General features: G+C 38.7%; 1 protein-coding gene across 5 annotated transcripts in view; it reads right to left on the bottom strand.

Moving 5' to 3' along the window:
- The window catches only part of MAPRE2 (microtubule associated protein RP/EB family member 2), a 156591-nt gene that overhangs the window by 22115 nt on the left and 120171 nt on the right, over positions 1-14305 (bottom strand). The gene's annotated exons all lie outside the window — the stretch shown is intronic.

The raw sequence follows: 14305 nt of genomic DNA, 5'->3' as shown, positions 1-14305 counted from the left end.
ATGGAGAAGAAACTAACACCATTACTTGTACAATCACACTGAAATTCAGCAGATGCAAACAGAATTAAATCCATCAGTGAGCACTTGGTTGGTGCAGTGGCCAAAAGATCATGTTTCTGATCAGCTAAGGTGGTTTTTGGTACATCATGTGAAAAGCAAAGCTGATAATGTACCCAAATGTACAGCAACACTTTTGCCTACAGAAAACAGCACCCATACCAAGCACAGATAGGTACTCTACTTTCACAAGCATCAAGCACTCACAAACGCTTAAGTACACACACAAGAAAATGTTGTGCTAGTGCTATCTTTATATGCACTTAGGATTGACAACTGATATGGTGCTCTTCCCTTCTCCTCTCTTCTTTACGGTTTGAGTGATTATTAAAGTCCCATCTGGGCTCTGAGTTTACCATTTGTGGAAGGAGATGCCCACGCTTCATGTACTGTAATGAGCAGCACCAACTCCCAAAGCACAGGACATTCCACTCCAATTATTCTTCAGAAGAGACCACCCACTTAATGGTCTCTACCTAGCCTGCCATCCTAAACCGTCACTTATACCACATACTCCTAATTCCTGCCCTCCCTCTTTACATGCACATACATTGTGATGTGATTACATCAATGTGGCCTAAGGTTACCAGTTTTTAAAACAAAAATGCCTGAGCAGAATTAAAAAGCACAGAAATGAACTCCCTCGACCTCTCTGCCTACCTGAATTATACTTAAGGCTTGAGGAGGAAAAGTTAGGCTTGTTAGGTTGCCTATTTTCCTTCAAGGAATGGAGTAAAGAGTAAAAACCTAAGAAACTCAAATAATCCACAAATAAGCTTTGATGTAGCAACCCCCCACTCCCATTACCCCCCCCGCCCCGATCCCCACAAGATGCCCTCAGGCTCCTCAGTCAAGAAGCTCAAAAGCTGATTGGGAGGAATTGTAATGATTGGTGATTCAGTCCAGCTTGTTAGGTTCTTGTGATTTAGTCACAGACTGCACTGGCTATTGTACCAAGAGTTATCTTTTCTCATCACTTTATATTCTCCAGTGAATGCCCTGAGAGTATAAACAATTATACAGTTCATCTGCTTTTAGTGGACACCATTTTGGCTAAAATTCCACCATACTTTTTCATTTGTTACAAATAAAATTATTGATATATGCCAACAGAAAGTTAAAACTCCAATCCGGCCAAAATATAGCATCTTCCATCCTGAAGTCCTTAAAAGTTACATACATGGACCACATCACCCCTTGATAACAGAGTTCAGGTACAATATACAGAGTTTGTAAAGACGAAATTTACACTGTTCACATGCCTAAAATTACTTATTCTTTTGAAAGAGCACTTAGTATCTCGAACAATAAAATTTGGTTCATGAGGCTAACATGAATCAATACACACCAACGGTGCCCTACTGCTCTTATACAAACAAAGAAGTAAGTCTTTTTGGTAAAGTACTCTGACAATAGAGTCAGATCTTTAGTTGCCATTTTTTCCTTTGTCAGAAACCAGCAGATCTTTGTGTATAATCTTCACTAACATTTTCCCCAAGGGCCAGGACAATACTTTAAATACAGGTGAAATCACAACTCATTAAAACAAATCTTTTTTTAGGATACCAGCAGCCTTCTCTGACATTTAAGTGATCCCTGCATCCCAAATGACAATAAGCTTCATTTTTCATACAATACCTTTTATATACACATCGCCACCACATATTTCACATAGGTAGAATAGGAATGCTTTCATCAGCGTTTCTAAATCTTACTCTTCACTAGAGCCAGATAAATAATCTCCTCAGATACATGGTAAGTTTTGTAAAGTGGGAACAAAGGTGCATATTTTAAAAGCTAGGGCAAGGGCAGCCTGTTTCTTTTCCTTCCTGGCTTGTTTCCACTTAAGAGTTCAGCAAAAACTTCTTGAAGACCAAGGTGTTAAAACATAAAGAAGGGCCATATAAAGGAAACAAGCTGTGCAATTCTATCACTTGAGAGAGGTTCCAGACTAGAGGATAGAATGCCACCGTAAGCAGACTTTAACTAGGTGCAATCTCATTCTTCCTGTCAATGCCGTTCTGAGTGGGACTGCAGGCAACATAGCCAAGTGGGATCAGCCACAGTGCATTCAACTGGCTCAGATTGCCCAGACTTCTGAAAAGCTGCTAGTAAAAGCAGCCTTCATGGAACCTGGAGCTCTACCGCTGTGTCTGACTTCAAATGCACGTACCGAGCATATTTCTTACAGAAAGGGTTAGGCAAGGGGAAAAAAATCTTCTTCATTGTCCCTGGAAAGATATTAGACCCTTTGCAGGGAAGTTGACCCCCTTATTAACAAACACTGCTTCATCAAACTTGGTACAGTGACTCATAAAACTTAAAAACATAAAGAGAAAAAGTAACAGAAAAGAAAGATGAAGTTTCTAAGTTCTGAAAACAAGTCCAGTATGTATCTTTACAGACTAGTCAATCAGAGGACAGAAATGCAGCATGTGAAGACGACAGGCAAGGCGAGGATGATTTAGAGTCACAGGTTAAAGTGAACAAAGGTTTTGAAAAGATTTGAATAGCTTGGAAAGGAGGAGTTCCAGAAACTAGTCACTTTTTCACTTCTATAGTAGGGTACAATGCACAGAATAACTAATATGCAGCACTAGTGTAGAAATTAGGTGGATACATGGTCAGATGTATAGGAAGCAGTAAGTTCATGTCTGTTTAACCCAAGAGGGCATTTCTAAATTGCATTTACAGATGAACAGGAGACAGCAGAAGTGACAAGACAGTGCAATATGGACACACTTTGTCCAGTAATGTCTTGGGTTACAACATTCTAGACCAGAACACAATGAACGGAAGAAGCCACCCATTGAAAAAACAACACGCGCACACACACTTAGATAGCTGTTACCAGAAAATAACTGAATATGGCTTTTTATGCATATCAAGACCAAGGATCGAGGCTTATTATCTCCTACTGCAGCCTACAATGGCAAAAACTAATACCATTAGAATACCAACTTAAAAAATGGTGGTATAACTTTAGGAATTAGTAATAGGGTCTGGCTAGGGACATATCAAATTCATGGTCCATTTTGGTCAATTTCACAGTCATAGGATTTTTAAAATAATAAAATTTCATGATTTCAGCAATTTAAATCTTAAATGTCATGGTGTTGTAATTGTAGGGGTCCTGGCTAAAAAAAAAAAAAAAAAAAAGGGGGGGGGGGGGGGGGGCATTTCCACAAGGTTATTTTAGGAGTGGTTGCGGCACTGCTAATCTTACTTCTGTGCTGCTGCTTCTGGCGGTGCTGCTGCCTTCAGAGCTGGGCGGCTGGAGAGCAGCAGCTGCTGCTGGCTGGGAGCCCAGCTGTGAAGGCAGAGCCGCCGCCAGCAACAGCGCAGAAGTAAGGATGGCATGGTATAGTATTGCCACCTTTACCTCTGCAATGCTGCCTGCAGAGCTGGGCCCTCAGTCAGCAGCTGCCGCTCTCCAGCCACCCAGCTCTGAAGGCAGCACAGAAGCAAGCACAGGAATAACATAACCCCACTAAAATTACCTTGTGATCGCTCTGCAATTCCTTTTCGGGTCAGGACTCCCAATTTGGGAAACACTGGTCTCCCCTGTGAAATCTGTATAGGAAGGTAAGGGCCCGCAAAAGACCAGATTTCACCGGACACGGAGGACCATATTTCACAGTTCATGACGCGTTTATCATGGCCATGAATTTGGTAGGTCCCTAGGTATGGGATGTGAAACATGTAAATCACTGGACAGAGAATATGATGATATGACCAGAAGTTAACATCTGATGTTATATAGCCTGAGTCCACTTCATAAAACTTCTAATTATAAAATCGCATGTACTGAATATGAGCAGAGAGGACGAACTGAATAGGCACAGTCGTCTACCTACTCTCTCACCTCTAGATGTTCTCTTTCAATTGCAATTTGAGGCACCATAGTGGGGTATTCTGCGAAAGCTCAGACTGTTTCCTGCCTGTTGTTAGAGATCATTTGATAACACTGCTCTTGTTATGTATAACACTGCTATATGTTATGCTCATATAGCATCTTTCACAAGCATAAGAGTTATTAAAGGACTATGCTTTAAAATATTAAGTCTATGGCTTTTTTAATTCCTTATGCTGAATGACACTATGCACGTCAACCCCACTAAAGTCAGCTGGAGTTAGGTATGCGCCTTACTGCTCAGGATCAGGCCCTAAATGAACAGGATGTTCTGATATCCATAATCAGTAATGTAGTTTAAAAAAAGCTAAATAATCTGAATGCTCCAGATGGCACGAGCTAGAGACAGCTGAAAATGAAATTCGAATAGAATTTGCTGGGCATCCTCTGCTAACTGAAAATCTTTTGCATTAAAGTAAGTTTTATCTCCATGTCTATTCTTTTGGTTTGGCCTCAGGGAAAGCCCCTGGGAGGAAATGAATTTCCAACAGAACCGTAATTTTATAAAAAAGTGTAACCGCTCCAATCTGGAACGATGATTAAATGCAATATTTCAGCCCAGATCATTTTTAATCAGTTAAGTACCTGTAACTTGGGACTCACAATGGGAAACTTTGATAGACTTAATAGCTGCACAATTGAACACTAGGAGTGCAAATACTGCACTTATTTACACCACTGTAAATCTGGAATAGCTCCATTAATTCTGTGTGGAGAGGCGCTATATTTTCCATACACAAATAGCCAATATGTTCTTCCAGTCCAGATGACTTATTTTAGCATGAGGATTCCAAGCCAGAATCCCATGGTACTGAGTCTCTCAGATCCTCCATCTTGACCTGCTCTCAACACTCTTCCCACCTCCCTTCATTCTCCCAGCAGACTGGCAAAGTCCTTACGTTTAAAGATGCAGTACACAGAAAATAGGATAGTATCTCCTCAGAGCTGAATAGCAGCAGACTTTCTTATTTCTTATTGAGAAAAAGAGTATTTTACTTTCATTATTAATTTTTGTCTGTGCACTTAGTCCAGCCAATGTGATTTAATTATTATTTATTTGTATATTATGGAATCCAAGGGCACCAATCAGATATCAGGCCCACACTGTACTACATATTCTCTGGACAGATATGCAGCAAAGAGGACAGTCCCTGCCCCAAACAGCTTAACAAGATACATGCTCTGTGTATGTCTTTGTTCATTAATGTAGTTTTAATTGCCTCTGATCCCCAGTCTGCTCTGTGTCAGTATGTTGTCCATTTTAACTATACATTTATTCGTTTGGGTAACAGGGATATCTTGTTACCTGCAAAAGTACCAGACACTTTGCTAGTGCTATGGAAATAAATAGCAATATCTATTATACATTCCTGTCTAGGCAGAAATCCATGACAGTTTCAACTGTATTTTCAAAAGAATGATTCATGAAAACAATCAAATGACTCCCCTACATATCATGTCATGTAATAGTTCCTTTCAATCATCACTGGCATATGAGGCATTTCATTATCAACAGATGGGATGCTAACAGGCAGTCTCAACTCCCAGTCATACAGGGTTAACTTTAGATGTCCAAAACTGACAGTTTGTTATGATTTTATGTTAGTTCACAGCTCAATTTTAAATGTACCATGTCACTGAGCTTGTTAGCAGCATCACAGCTGCCTGAATTAACACTCAGTTCATTTTAGTTTGTACCTGGCCATACAACCCCCACCGGTGTAAGATCATTTAATATACTGTTTATAAAGACAGCAATTATTTTTATCTTGACAATGTAATATAAATTGGATAGAGCAGATATTAAAAACATTACAATTCTCAAGCAGTATATTAATGATGCCCTAAAAAACATGGGCATCATTCTCAAACTATCAGTCTCATTATGCCAAAGAATTTCCCACTACAACTTCTATTTTCTTTCCTTTTTGCTAAACAGGAGTTTTTATGTCCAGATTTAAAATGTTTACATTTTGTATAAACTGCTACAATCCCAAACTTTTCATTGCTGATTACAAAAATGTGGGATCAGAATGTCAGGTTACTTAATACTCTGAGTAGATGTATTCAAATTAAAGGGTACAGGATTCTGTCTAAATATGACTTCTGGGCTTTATTTGTAGTTCTACAGACAAAATACTCCAACTATTGACTGCCTCATGGGCAAATTGTCTCTGAAGCTATGTCAGTAATTAGTAACTTGCTTAATATTTGTGGAAAATGGTATGAAGTTCTGCTCATGCGACAACAACATGAATGCAGTGAGAAGGGCCACACCAAAACATTGTACTCTGCTTCATCATTCATGGTCATTGCTTGAGTGGAATCTGAGACTCACTCACATTAACTGCAGTATTTCTTCTGTCAAATTCACTAAAAAAAAAAAAAAAAAAAGGGCTAAAATAAGAAATTACACTGGTGACATGCTCCTGAGAAGAAAATCTTTCAGGAAGATTAAGCTTTAGACAAGGTCATTTGAATTAACAGCTTCCCTATGAACTAAATCATTACTGAGAGAATCTCTCTTTCCCACACATTTGTTTTAAAGACAAGGGAATTAGTGGTCATGCACGCTTCCCCTCACAGCTCAGTGGACATGCAGGAGCCTGCTCAATTGTGTGGCGGTTTGCGTGGGGTGGGGGGGATGACACCCTCCCATCCTCCCCGCTGAATGGGATCAGAGACTTAACGCATTTCATTTGTGACCCAAGACAAAAATCTAATCCTTGGTCTTCAGAAGAACTGTAACCCTACTGCATTGTTTAGGGCCCCTTTTTCACCCACTGACATCCTCAGACCAAACTTCTTAACTATTGCTAAAAAATTAAATTTTGTTTCTTAAGTCTGCCCCATATCTAAAGGAAATGAGCTTGTGTAACTCAAGGTCCGTCTATACTGCCTCACAGTTTGACCTAAAAGGGTATGAATAGCAGTATGCATCAAAATGATGTGCTGTATCTCTCCCATGTGGGTGCTGTAGGCAAGAATCATTCACTTCCACAGTGTCTGCATGGGAAAGTTACAGAGCAGAATTTTAGTGCACACTGCTATTCTCAGATCTGGAAACCTTTATATCAGGTTGGCGAAAGTGCAGCCTTTGTGCTAGACGTAGTCCACTGGAGGTCTCTTCGATCAAATTGGAGCACTATCTATGTAGATTGATAGTCTGATTTCCACCTTAGCATTAAAGAAGGGTGGCCACAATTTGCTTAATATTAGACAAATTAGATATGCTCCTAGGCTAGCAGCAAGCTGCCAAAGCAGCTTTAGCTGGGCAAAGTGTGACCACTCTGCTTAAAAGTGTATCATAAATGAGGCTCAGCATTTCACTCTTGAACGTTGGCCATGTCTCTGAATAACTCATTTATGTTCTATATTATAGACACTATGTAAGAGGCCTAGAGCTATATATAATTAACCACTTCAGCATGTGTATAATTAGAACGTAACATAATAAACATTAAGCCCCATATATTTTTTGCAATGCAGTTTCAACTCCTTTCATTAGATATTAATCAAAGAGCACATATGCTCTGCTTGCCACTTCAGGCAGTTTTTTTTTGCTGTTGTTGAAGCAGCTGAATCCATCAGGAATGTAAATTACAAGGCATCGTGGAGGGATTTGTTGGAAAAAAAAATATTGTTTCCAGTAAAACCTGTAACTTATCATTCAAAAAGTAGAAGGCATAAATGGAGGCAGCTGGTCTAAAACAAATGTTACATTCAAAGTAGTAAACCTTAACAACATACTGGTAAGTAATATGCTGAACTACCATGGTTGTACACTCCAGTAACTTAGCAGAGACTAAGGATCTTTTCTCCTCTGGATCATGTGAAAGTCAGATCAGTAATGGGATATAGATGTGGTTCTCAAACTTCCATATTGGTCAGAACTTAAGACAGGGAGGGTTCAGAGAACTTTTTCTCCCATCCCTTATCCATACCTTCCATTCCATGTGGTGGCTGGATGACTCAGTTACATTAAATAGTAGGACACTATTATAGAGACCAGTTGAAATAAACTTGCTTTAATGCAGTAGATTCAGCTGCTTGACGCTAGCTGTGCTATTTATTTCCTCTCCATGGGTGTAGGACTTAACATTAGTAACAAATCTCTTCACCTTGCCTTCAGCGCTCACTGCCCTTGGCCTCTTTGCAGTTTGAGTCTGCCCTCTGAATTTAATAAACCCACACTGACTGTGTTTGCCATGAAGCTGACAAAGAAAGTCTTTGTAAACAGACTCCAGCAACCTAACAGGACTACATACTGGAATATCTCCTTGTAATCCAATATATGCACAGTAAAAGATTTCTGGGATGGGGTGTGACTGATGGAGTTCAATTATACATACTTCCCCCTTGTGATGGAAGAGGCTCTGTAGACCACAATTTGAAAATGATTGGGAAGGCCATTTAGGAAGATATTACCACTAGAGCTAGCTGGAAAATGATTATTGCCCTGTGGAAAATTTTGACTTTTGATCCTACAACCAAAAATTCAATCATAAACCATAAGCTTTTCTGGTTTAGATTTTTCAAGGAAAAACCTGACATTTTTGAATGTCATGAAAAAATTGTTTAACTGAAAATCCAATTTTCCACCAGAAAAAACAGTTTTGATGGAAAACTTTCACCTGGCCTTAATTACCACCCGATGGCTTAGGTAAAATGGGTTCAACCACTTTGTAGCAGCAGAAGGAGCCATTTTAAATTGGTCATTATGTCTTGTAAACCGATATCTGTGGGGTTTTGTTTTTGTTTATATATTCAGAATTTAGCAATGTGCATCAATAAAGGGAAGTCTGAAAAAAAAACTGCCCAGAGGGAAAGAGAGTTTATTAACAAATTTTCTCAATTAGAACTACATTGACATACTGGAGATTAGAAAAAAGAGTAAGAGACCCAAGACTCATGTTAAATGCACAGTTTATAGCATCTTCATAGTGCCATATTTTTCTAGGTTTTCAGCCCAGTTTCTAGAACAGTAGTCCATGTCACCTTGGAACAAGCTTGCTGGCCCTCTAGTAGAGGGTATCACCAGTACAGACTATGCCCCCAAAGCATTCTACATCTTCTGCAACAATATAACATGAGAAAGGGTTAAAGAACTACATATTGAAATGAAAACAGATGTGATTATACAGTTGTGTCTGACCCATAGGAAGGGTGGCAACAGGGTTTGGTGGGGAAGGAAAGAGGAGAGAGAAAAGATGACAGAAATTAATTCTTTGAGTAATACCTGCTAACTCAAGTTTCCATGCTTGTCAGCATATCACTAACACCTACATTTAAGTTTTATTACACTAAGAATTAAAAAAGAAAAAATATTTTATCCAAAAATTAATTTACAGCACACCTTGCATTGTATGATGCTATAACCCATGCAAACAGATCTCACATATTTCTCTTTCCATACAGCATTATAAAAAACACCAGTTCTCCTTGCACAAAAGGCCTCAGATGGCTGTTTCATTCTCTGTAAACGTTCACGGACAAACAGTTAATTCTGCTCTGGTTATTTTCCCTGTCATAGATGTGCTTATTTTTAGCCATCATGTGATTCTCCAGTATTTTCCAGGCACTGCTTTAGCCATCCAATTCTCACAGGATACTTCAAAGCAAAAGGCAAAACATTCTTCAGACTGAAGAATCTTCTGGAATTTTAACCTAATAAAAAATTATTTCCATACTAAACTGTCTTTTGTCCACAAATTTTTGATGCTCCCCACCCCAAAAATATGGTGGCCTATTGAGGTGTGATTTACATTTGGGAATGCTTGCATAAGCTTCCTGAGCTGAAATCCCAACAACCTGATCAGACTATTTCATACAGGCAGAATTAAAATTGGCACAAACAACAAAAAAAAGTTGTATTTTAATCCCTCACAACAACTTTGAGCCTACATCTGTTGACCGTTTACTACACCATAAGGAAAAACAAGGTATAAGAGAATATTTAAAGGACCTGAGCAATATCGAGCTGGCAGATGGCACTATATATGAGGAACCTGTGGTGCTGGCGGCAAGCCTGTAATGGAGTATATACTGTTGGTACCAATCCTTATGAAAACAGGTATGTGTATTCCCCTTGTACAGTGGAATAGTATGTGATGAAGTGGGGCTTCTTATTCCAGAGAACTGCCACTTCATGTAGTCTGAAAGGTACAATTATCAAATTCCATACACAGATCATACTATATATCAGTTCTTTTTACAAATTGGCTCTGCCTTACCAAGGAATGAAGGCAACATGAGAGTGGCACAGAAGACTAGTCCCAGGGAACTATTTATGCTACAATTTCCAAGCTGCATTATCCTTGACCTGCCCTGACTTTTAAGAGTGACTGCTCTTTGAAGGTGTCAGAGAAAGCTCCTTGGAACACTCATTTTTGAAACAAAGTTAATATTTCTCCTTATTCTTAATTTTTACAAACAAAACAAACAAGTTGCTAAATGCAAGTTGGGGAGCAAACGCAGCATTTGCACAGATATGGATAAACATCTATTTACAGAAATGGTAAACAGATGCCAAACTCCATCTGGCTCTGAGGGTTTGGCATCAGATTAAGGCAGACTGAAAATAATTCTAGCTTGTTACAACTACCTTTTAGGGGTAAACATTCAAAGCAGCCTTTAGGGATTTAGCAGTTTAATTTTGTTAGTGAGAGATTCCCAGCTAAATCTTTTTGTACTTCTGAAAAAAGAGAACAAAATGTTAGGAAAAGCATTAACTAGTTAGGAATAATAATTAAAAGATTACATTATAAGTGTCTGATTAAAACACAAAATGTTATTTTGTGGAGCAAATCAATATTAACGTCTCTGCCAACTAGGCAGATATACATAATATTTCAATCTATCTATATAGATTTATTGGTGGCTAAATATTAGGACTGTCAAGTGATTTAAAAAATTAATCATGATTAATCGCACTGTTAAACAACAACAGAATGTCATATATTGAAATATTTTGGATGCTTTCTACATTTTAAAATATATTGTTTTCAATTACAACACAGAATACAAAGTGTACAGTACTTACTTTATGTTTATATTTGATTACAAGTATTTGCACTGTATAAAAACAAAAGAAATAATATTTTTCAATTCACCTAATAGAAGTACCGTAGTGCAATCTCTACCATGAAAGTTGAATTTACAAAAGTAGAATTATGTACAAAAAAACTGCATTCAAAAATAAAACAAACAATCTAAAATTTTAGAGCCTGCAAGTCCACTCAGTCCTACTTCTTGTTCAGCCAATCACTCAAACAAGTTTGTTTACATTTGCAGGAGATAATGCTGCCTGCTTACAATGTCACCTGAAAGTGAGAACAGGCATTCTCATGGCACTGTTGTAGCCAGCACTGCAAGATATTTACATGCCAGATGTGCTTAAGATTCATAGGTCTCTTCATGCTTCAACCACCATTCCAGAGGACATGTCCATGCTGATGATGGATTCTGCTTGATAACGACCCAAAGCAGTGCAGACCGACTCATGTTCATTTTAATTATCTGAGTCAGATGCCCCCAGCAGAAGACTGATTTTCTTTTTTAGTGGTTTGGTTTCTGTAGTTTCTGCATCAGAGCATTGCTCTTTTAAGACTTCTGAAAGCTTGCTCCACACCTCGTCCCTCTCAGATTTTGGAGGGCACTTCAGATTCTTAAACCTTGGCTCAAGTGCTGTAGCTATCTTTAGAAATCTCACATTTGTACCTTCTTTGCGTTTTGTCAAATCTGCAGCGAAAGTGTTCTTAAAATGAACAACATGTGCTGGGTAATCATTCGAGACTGTTATAACATGAAATATATGTGGCAGAATGCAGGTAAAATAGAGCAGGGGACATATAATTCTCCCCCAAGGAGTTCCGTCATAAATTTAATTAACATGTTTTTTTTTAAACAAGCGTCATCAGCATGGAAGCACGTCCTCTGGAATGATGGCCGAAACATGAAAGGGTATACAAATGATTAGCATATCTGGTACGTAAATACCTTGCAATGCCAGCTACAAAAAAATGCTAGGCAAATGCCTGTTCTCACTTTCTGGTGACACTGTAAATAAGAAGTGGGCAGCATTATCTCCTGTAAATGCAAACAAACTTGTTTGTCTTAGCGATTGGCTGAACAAGAAGCAGGATGGAGTGGCCTTTAGGCTCTGAAGTTTTACATAGTTCTGTTTTTGAGTGAAGTTATGTAACAAAAAAAAGCGACATTTGTAAGTGGCACTTTCACGACAAAGAGATTGCATTACAGTACTTGCATGAGGTGAACTGAAAAATATTTATTTTGTTTCTCATTTTACAGTGCAAATATTTGTAATAAACAATATACACTTTAATTTCAAATATAACACAGATTATTATATCAAAACGTAGAAAAACATCCAAAATATTTAATACATTTCAATTGGTATTCTACTGTTTAAGAGTGCAATTAAAACTGTGATTAATCACGGTTATTTTTTTAATTCTGATTAATTGTTTTGCATTAATCGCATTAGTTAACTGTGATTAATTGACAGCTCTACTAAATATATATTACTCACATTTCTTCGAATTATTTGACTAATTTATAAAGAATATTAGCCAGAATTAAAAGGAAACATACTTGTAAAATTTTTAAAAATTTAGTTTTAGTGTCCACACATCTATCCTGTTCTTGACACTCTAAGCATTATATATCGGCATTCACACACAGATCTGCATCCTCAGGACCCTCTCTGAACCAACATAATTCAAACTTTCAGAAGGGACCTTTTACACTGTATCCACAAAAGTTTTTGTATGTGCTTACCTGCACACTCATAGCTTGCAGAGTCTAATTAGCATTTTTGTACCAGATGTCACCTTCAGTTTTGTGAAATGCTGAAAATTTGAGATACTATAAAATCAATGTTTCTGCATCTACAGTGGTTATCTTGATTTGCAAACAGATAATCATACAAGTGCAGATATTACAGAACAATTTGAGAGCATTTTTGAAAATCTGACCAATGAAGTTTTCACACACATTTGGAGCAGTTTTAGTCCTGTAGAAGAGTGGGAGAATACTCATTGTATAATTTAGCATTTTGCTAGCAAACTAAAGTCAACAGTCAAAACGGCATCTGCTTTGTTTCTAAATGCTTTTAAAAGCAGCTTAATACAATGTACTATGCATGCAAAGAGCATTAAAGGTAGAGTTTTCAAAAGCACTCAGCACTGACCCAACTCTGCCCCCACTTAAGTAAATGGGAGTTTTACCACTGACTTCAACAGGAACAAAGTTAGACCAGTGCTGACTGCATCTGAATATCCCACAAAATTATTTGATTGCAGTGGACAGAATGCAGCTATTAATATTCATTCACACAACTACATCCTCAGGACAGTCCCTGCACTGACGTGATCCAAGAGATCACTCCGCTGCCTACCTACGTCAGGAGAGCATCAGAATGGGACCAAGAAGCTCTTGTAGCTTCTTTGCCAGGTCCTAGTATCTGCAATTTTAAGTTTCTCATCCTAGGTTTCATGGGCGGTGGGTGAAGCTTCTCCTTGGGGAGCTTAGCCTCTGCCCACCTTTTCCAGCTGAGGGCCTGGCCTTCCTGCCCCATGGCCCTGGCCGACCGGAGGGGGGTGGGAAGAAGGGTGAGAGCTCGACTGCGGTCAAGCTCTCTGCCCTGGCTAAAGAGCCGAGTCAGGAGTCCCTCCCCCTTCAACTGCAGCCCCAACCTATTCCATCCATCCATCCATGGGCCTGCCCCCATTCCAGTCTCATTCTGCCTCTTCACCTGTGAGGCTAGGCCCTCCATGAGCTCCCCCCTCACCACCTCTGTCATAAACAGATAGCTAAGGGTTAATGTTTCTTTTACCTGTAAAGGGTTAACAAAGGGAACCAAACACCTGACCAGAGAACCCATCAGAAACTCTGGATTTTTAAAAAGCTCAGCGAGGGGTGTGGGTTCTTTGTTCTGTCTGTGCTCCTTCGGCTATGAGAGTGATCTCTATCTCCAGGCTTTCTAAATCTCTGTTTCCAAGTTGTAAGTACAAAGGTAGAAAACAATAGCCTTATATTGGTTTTGTATTACGAGAGTAGTGCGAATGTTTAAATTGTATTTCTTTTTGAATAAGGCTGTTTGTTCATGTTTTCTTTTAAGAAATTGACCCTGTATATTGTCATCTTGATACAGAGACCATTTTATGTCTTTTCTTTCTTTTTATATAAAGCTTTCTTAAACCTGTGAGTTTTTTCTCTGGTTAAGGCTAAGGAACGAAGGGAGGGGAAATCCCTTTGTGTTAGATGGACTAAGCTTGAATTTGCATAGCCTCTGGGTGAGGGGGAGATACACAA

The sequence above is a fragment of the Chelonoidis abingdonii genome, chromosome 2, assembly GCF_003597395.2.
Source record: "Chelonoidis abingdonii isolate Lonesome George chromosome 2, CheloAbing_2.0, whole genome shotgun sequence".
NCBI classification, from domain to species: Eukaryota; Metazoa; Chordata; order Testudines; family Testudinidae; genus Chelonoidis; species Chelonoidis abingdonii.
The sequence above is the reverse complement of the archived record's forward strand: the minus strand, read 5'-3'. Positions and strand labels throughout refer to the sequence as shown.